This window comes from Phocoena phocoena, chromosome 8 (assembly GCF_963924675.1).
Source record: "Phocoena phocoena chromosome 8, mPhoPho1.1, whole genome shotgun sequence".
Taxonomy (NCBI): Eukaryota; Metazoa; Chordata; class Mammalia; order Artiodactyla; family Phocoenidae; genus Phocoena; species Phocoena phocoena.
Window position 1 is genome coordinate 76,874,568 of NC_089226.1, and position 7,298 is coordinate 76,881,865.

At 40.9% G+C, this 7,298-nt stretch overlaps 1 pseudogene; it reads left to right on the forward strand.

The window, feature by feature from the left end:
* Positions 1–4,573: 4,573 nt before the first annotated feature.
* Positions 4,574–5,989, forward strand: LOC136126979 (zinc finger protein 133-like; annotated as a pseudogene).
* The last annotated feature ends 1,309 nt before the right edge of the window (positions 5,990–7,298 follow it).

The following is a 7,298-nucleotide window of genomic DNA, read 5'->3' on the forward strand; positions in this document are numbered from 1 at the left end:
TTGAGAGAGATAGTACATCATTTGATGAAGGTCCAGACACTGGAACCAGATTGCTTTGTTTGAATCTTTAGCCCTGTCTTTTACTCTAAGACTGGAAAGTAACTTAACCTCGTCATGTTTTAGCTCCTCATCCCTCAGATGGAGAAAATAATAGTATTTAGTCTATGTCTATATAAAATATATGTATATTTTTATAGAAAATTTAGGATAGGTTTCACATGGAAGATACTGTGTGTTAGTGTTGCAAGGATCTTTGTACAGGATCCCTATGACTCATCCTTAAATATTAGTAAACTCTATTCCTTTGCAGATATTCTGTTATGAGAACGTGAACACTAGTTTCATTCTTTATTTTTACTTTCTTTCATTTTTATTCATTTCAATTTGACCTACCTTCCACCTCGTCCCACACCCTCATCTCTCACCAGCCCCACCAGCGATCACTCTGGTCCCCTAGCTGAAATTCTGGTGCAACATCCATATGTCCTCCAGTACCTGAAATATATGTAAGCTGCTCTTTATTATTTCTTTATTTTGCGGTATGCGGGCCTTTCACTGCCGTGGCCTCTCCTGTTGCGGAGCACAGGCTCCGGACGCGCAGGCCCAGAGGCCACGGCTCACGGGCCCAGCCGCTCCGTGGCACGCGGGATCCTCCCGGACCGGGACATGAACCCGTGCCCCCCGCATCGGCAGGCAGACTCCCAACCACTGCGCCACCAGGGAAGCCCTGCTCTTTATATTTGATCCTCAAGTCTTGTGCCAAAATTGACATTCATTTATTATTGTTCACCTGCAAAGAAAACCACTAGTCTTTACCCATTCTGTAATGATACATCTGGTATGTTACTCTCTAGGTGGTTAAAGGTGAATAAATATCTTAATTTCTCTTGATCAAGCAGAGAGCCCTCAGTAACCTAAGAGCTGTTGCAGCAGCAGCTTTTCCACAGTTGTTTAGGTCTCATAATTGAAGTTACTAAACTCAAACTACCTCCATATTAGGAAATAAATTGTGCTCCAATATTTTGAGCTCCTTGATAAATGGGCAGTGGTAATAGAAGAGTCCTTATTAGCACTTAGCCTACTGACAGACCATATTTGGCACTTAATAAATATTTAAGTACCAGAATTGTAGAATACAAAACACAATGATTTGAAAGGAAACTGGATGAAGTGGTTCAAATACTGCTCATTTTGACGCTCCTCTTTGTTTTATAGGCACAGTTATAGGTGTGGAAAACAAAAGTTATAATAGCTGGTCTTTTCCTTTGTGGAATTCACTGCTTAGATTCATTAAAGTTTCTAAAACTCACTCACAACACAGAAACACAGCACTATCACAAAACATCCTGACAAGGGTATGAAGCTTGTTGCACTTTGTGAACATGGGAAGAAAATGTCACTATTTCATTATTTACCTCCCATGATACCAACCAAGGTCAAAGATCAGTCTTTTATGAATGCTCTACTGTATACTTTTCTCCATAAATTCTGAGTTCCTCCGATTACTTCTTATCAAATAAATGCTTCAATTATCATCAAAATCTTCAAGGAGCTACGAATGCAATAAAGCATTTCCTTTTGGACAAATTATTTTATTTTTGGATAAAAGGAATTCCAGATCTTTTGAAAAAATCATAAGGTTTGTTGAAATTAGACCAGATTTTTCTGACGGATGTTTTCAAGGCAATTGAAGATATTCCTGGGAAAAGCATTTCTGAATCAAATAATTTCAGAAACACTACATGCCATGCCCCTACCTTGTAGCTTGAGAGTGAACTTAGACATAAAGCATCTGAGAAGAGTTTTAATAAAGAAACGTGTGTAAGATGAATTAGCCAAATGATTCTCAAACTTACCAGAGCACAGAACTCCCTTTATTCCTTTCCTCTTGTTTGTAGCTTGAGTACCACTGATATTTTGAGAATCATCTTGCTGAACTCATATTAATTCTATGAAACTCAAATGCTGAAAAGATACATTTTACTTTTTCATAATACCCATAGAGGATTCTAGGGTGAACGTTTAGATTCTAAAATGATCTCTAGTATTTAGTACTAGGAATGCTTACTGGCTTGGCTCCTACATAAAATATAAAGAACATTTTTTTTTATTATTTTCAATATTTAATTATGCCCCTCTGTGTGAAGAGTGTTGTCACTGTGTAGTCTGAATGGTAAAACACCACAAGGGGGCGGGGGTGTAACCATGAGTAAAGAAGTGAAAAACAGGAAAAGAACATAAAAAGACTTTTTTTTCTTCAGCTCATCTATTCACTTGACTTTCATACCTTGAAAGACAGTAGGAGCACCACAGTGAATACTGTCTTTGAAAAAACAAAAACTGTTTCAAACAATCTGTACATCCAGTGAAACTGTGTTTGACCGGGTCTGTCCAAATGCTATCACCTAGGATCCAAGACTGAGGCTTACTTGTGAGTCAATAGCCAGTGTCAGGTCCAGATTAATTTTTATTGTTGTGAGCTTCTTGAGTCATCCTTTTAAGTCTCACTGCATCATTTAAACCAACAGAGACACCTTCTCTAACTTACTTTAAAAATTTATCTTATTTCTACAATTCATAGTATGTTGTATTCATCACCCTCTTTTCTATTCAAATGGTAAATATACTGTTCCTTTCAAATTGAGAAACAAACAAACTCTGGCCTTCTGCGTGCCTAGTCTCTGCTGGAAAGGACTTTCTCAAGGGTCACTGAGAAAGCCTTTTTGGATAACACAGTCAATGATCAAAAAAAAAAAAAATACGAGGAGGAAAAGTTGCTACGGTGACTCCTGTTCTTTTGACTGTCACATGGACCTATCTCAGCCCGTTTTTCTCCAGCTCACAAAAGGAAGGTAAAACTTAGACACTGTATTCTAAAATAATATTGCTAAAGTTAAATATTAGACAGTGCTAAAGACTTAAGAATACATTTTAATGGCTGAAGACAAAAACTAGCCATTTGTGATAGTCATGGTAAAGAGAAGAAAAAAGAACTGGTAGCACAAAAGATTGAATATGCAAGTTCTTTTATTTATGAACAATTCTAAACTTTCCCTTTATTTTTTTTCCACCAGCAATACTTCTGCTGCCAGTTAGACTATAAAAGAACAGAAAAAAGCTTTGTTCCAATGTAACAAGTAAAACAGACAAAATAAAATAAAAATCACACTTTTCTACGAAGGTACAGCAGAGTGGTGGATTTAAGAAGCAAAATAAACTGAATTCCATAGAGAAACAAACCCTTCAGAGAGGAGGAAGGCAGCTGCCACCTCCATCTGGGGGTCATTGCTAAGTTTGGATTCAGACTCCAATGCCAGGACTGAGGACAGGGCAGGCCAGTGGAATGGACTATAGGTTGGAAGAACTCCAACTCAGCTAAGCAGTTATACCTCTCCACACTCGCCACTCTCGTGTTTAACTAAGAAACCTGGTAAAAAAAGCCTGGTAAGTAAAGAGAAGTCACCTAGTCTTGGGCATTCTCCAAATGATTGGATTCAAGGACTTTGTGAGGTCAAAAACAGTAATGAAGCAAACCTATCTGAAACTTCAGCCAAGTCTTCCAGCTCAAATGCAGACAATCATATACAGCTAGCAGAACAGAGCAGAGATCAGAAGAGAGTCAAGAAATCGATTCATACTTGTATAACCCATTGGTTTCAACAAAAGTGCCAATGCGATTCAAAAGGCAAAGAAAATCTTCTTGAAGAAATGTTGGAACAACTTGACATCTATATGGGAAAAAAATGAACTGACCTCTATCGTACACCAAACACAAAAAATGAAGTTGAGACAGAGCATACCCTTAATGGAAAAGTTAAAATTATATAACTTCTAAAAGAAAGATAGGTGATATAGCAGGCTGCCTCTAACTCGGCATCCCTTACCATTGTCACACTTGCCACGGGATAGACTTTGCAAGCGTGTCCCCGAGACTTTAGCCTCACCTTTCTCCAGGGAGAACATTCAGGGGACCAGAATAATGGCCTTGGGGCTCTTGAAAGCCAGGAGAGAAGAAACATTCGTGTTATTCCATGGTGTGGCTGTGGACTTCACCCAGGAAGAGTGGCAGCTGTTAAGTCATGCTTAGAGGACCCTGTACAGGGAAGTGATGCTGCAAAACTACAGCAACCTAGTCTCCTTGGGAATTTCATTTTCCAAACCAACACCTGTCATTCCGCTAGAGTATGGAGAAGAGCCCTGGAAAGAGGAGAGAGGACATCAGCCCAGCCCCTGTTCAGCAGATCCAAAGCCAGAAATTCCACCTTATTCCTCCTCCGTTCTGGTCTTCTGTGGTCAGCAATGACATCAACATGTGCTGCATGGTCATCACCTTCCAATCTGTCCAGGCTTGTTTGCAGGAACCCTCCAAAGAGCAGATCTCTGCCCAGCGGATCAGAAGCAGCAGCTGCAGCTATTCTCTTATGAAAGCTTCTGGGGTGACAGAGTGGAAGGGGAAGACAGAGAAGGTGGCTCCCAATCTTTGTGTGGGAGGACAAGGGAGAGAGTTACTTCAAGAACTTTCTCCAGCCCATCTGAAGAACAGCTATTAAGCTCAAGAGAAAGCAAGACAGTGATGGAGATAAGGTTCAGCTCATCTGGGAAGCCAAAACCTTTAGAAACAGACAAAGCATTAAAGTGGGTAGAAATCTCGGGATTTGAGGTAGTCATTTGTGGAAATTGTGGGCTCGGCTTTAACCAGAAATCAACTCTCTTTAGTCGTCAGAGGACTCTCTTAGGAGGAAAGCCTTATTTCTGCAGTGAGTGTGGCCGAAGCTTTAGCTATAAATCAACTCTCATCACACACAAGAGATCACATACGGGGGAGAAGCCTTACCTCTGCAGAGAGTGTGGGCAAACCTTCAGCCAGAAGTCAAACCTAGTCACACACAAGATGGCACACTCTGGGGGAAAGCCCTTTGCATGTGAGGATTGTGGGCGAAGCTTTAGCCAGAAGTCAACCCTCATCAGACACCTTCGAACACACTCAGGGGAGAAGCCCTTTGTGTGCCAGGAGTGTTGGTGAGGCTTCAGGGCTAAGTCAAACCTTATCACACACCAGAGGACTCACTCGTGGGAGAAGCCTTACGTCTGCGGGGACTGTGGGAGGCTTTTTTGAGATAAATCCACTCTCGGGAAACACCAGAGATTTCATTCAGGGGAGAATCCTCATTTGTGCAATGAATGTGGCTAGAGCTTTAGTCAGAAGTCATATCTCGTTAAACACAAGAGGACACACTCTGGAGAGAAGCCTTTTGTGTGTCTGGAGTGTGGGCAAGGCGTCAGTGATAAATCAAACCTTACCACACACCAGAGGACACACTCAGGAGAGAAGCGTTACATGTGCCAGGAATGTGGGTGAGAATTTAGGCCTAAGTCTACTCTCATTGCACATCAGAGGACACACTCAGGAGAGAAGCCTTTTGTGTGTGGGGAATGAGGGCAAGGCTTTCGACAGAAGTCACAACTCATCAGTCATCAGAGGACACGCTCTGGGAAGAAGTCTTATGTTTGCACTGAGTGTGGACAAGGTTTTAGCCAGAAAGCAAATCTAGTCAGACACAAGCTGACCCACTCCAGGGAGAAGTCCTTTGAGTGCACTGAGTGTGGGCGAGGCTTTGGCCAGAAAGCAGCCCTCCTAAGACATCAGGGGACACACTCACGGGAGAAGCCCTATGTATGCAGGGAGAGTGAGTGGGGCTTCACTGATAAGGTGACCCTCAGCACTCATCAGAGGACACACTCGGGGGAGAAGGCTTATATTTGCAGTAAGTGTGGTGAAGGCTTTCAGCTGAAATCACTCCTCATTAGACACAGGAGGACTCACTCGTTGTAGAGAAGTTTTATGCCCAGGGAATGTAGACGAGGCTTTAGCAATAAATCACACCCCATCAAGCAAGAAAGGACAACTTTAGGGGAAATCTTATGTGAAAAACGAGTGGTCTTCAGAGATACGAACTTTCACCAGAAGATAGAAGACCTAAATGTATAAAGCAGTGGTTCTCGGCTAGAAGTAATTTTATCCCTTAGGTAACATTGATGATGTTTAAAGATACTTTTCAGTAATCACAACTGGGAGACTGCTACAGGCAGCTAGTGGGTAGAGGCCGAGGATGCTGCTAAGCCTTTTACAGTTCAGAGGACGGCTCCCCACAACAAAGAACTATCCGACCCTAAAACACTTGGCTCCTCTAAGGCTAGCTCTGGCTCCAGGGCCACCCATTGGCTTGGCGGAAGGTTTCTTAGACTACGCTTCAGCTGAGAGCCTTCCTCCCCAGCCTCCTTCCTTCCCCTTCTCCCCCATGTCTAGATCTGAGGCCTCTCCTTGCCTTCTCTGCCTCCCTTTCCATTTTTTTCCTCAAATATGATTTTCCCAAAAGTCTCTTAAACATCTAATCCTACCTGCTTTCTCAGAAAACTCCAACTGAAACAATTACAAAGAAAAAATGGTAATTTTATAATGAAGCAACTTGGCCTAGATCACCTTAACAAAGTTAGCCACAGTCCTCCTACTAGGATTCATTGGAAAGGACACCATGTTATTTTTTTTTAATATTCCTGCCAAAGAATATGTAACCTAAATATTGCCATAAGAACTAGACAAACAACACAATGCTGTAAATCAACTATACTTCAATAAAAAGATGTTTGTTTTTAAAAAATTTCCACACAAAAATGAAATAGACAAACAGAAATTTTAAAATAGTCTATGAAACTACTGCCCTGCAAAAATATCAAGGCCAGGAAAGACAAAGAAAGGTTGATAAACTGCTTTATATTTTAGGCAACTACAGACACATGAAAACTTAACACAATGCTTGGTATATGATTGGATCGTGGACAGAAAAACATGTAGTTACAAAAGACTATGGATTAGAGAATAGTGTTTAATCAATATTGGGTCAGTGATAAATGCAGTGTAAGGTGGTCATGGAAGTCATGTCCTCAGTCTGGAAGTGCACAGGTGAGTTTTTAGAGGTAAAGGGGCCCAGTGACTCCAACATATTCACAAATTGCTCAGAAAAAAGAAATGGTCTCAAAGTGTTCATAGAAAAGAAATGTATATAAAATATAAATACATTTTCCAGGAGGAAGGGAGGAGAGAGAGCGCACGATCAGAGAGAGAGAGAGAACAAATGGAACAAATATAAACCATTGGTTAAGTCCAATTAAAAGGTATACAATAATGCCTTCTACTTTCCTTACAATTTTCCTCTAAATTTTTTATTATACCAAAATAAAAATATTAGCACAAAATAAAAAGGAAGGGAGGAAGGAAAGAAGGAAGGAAGAGTAAGGAC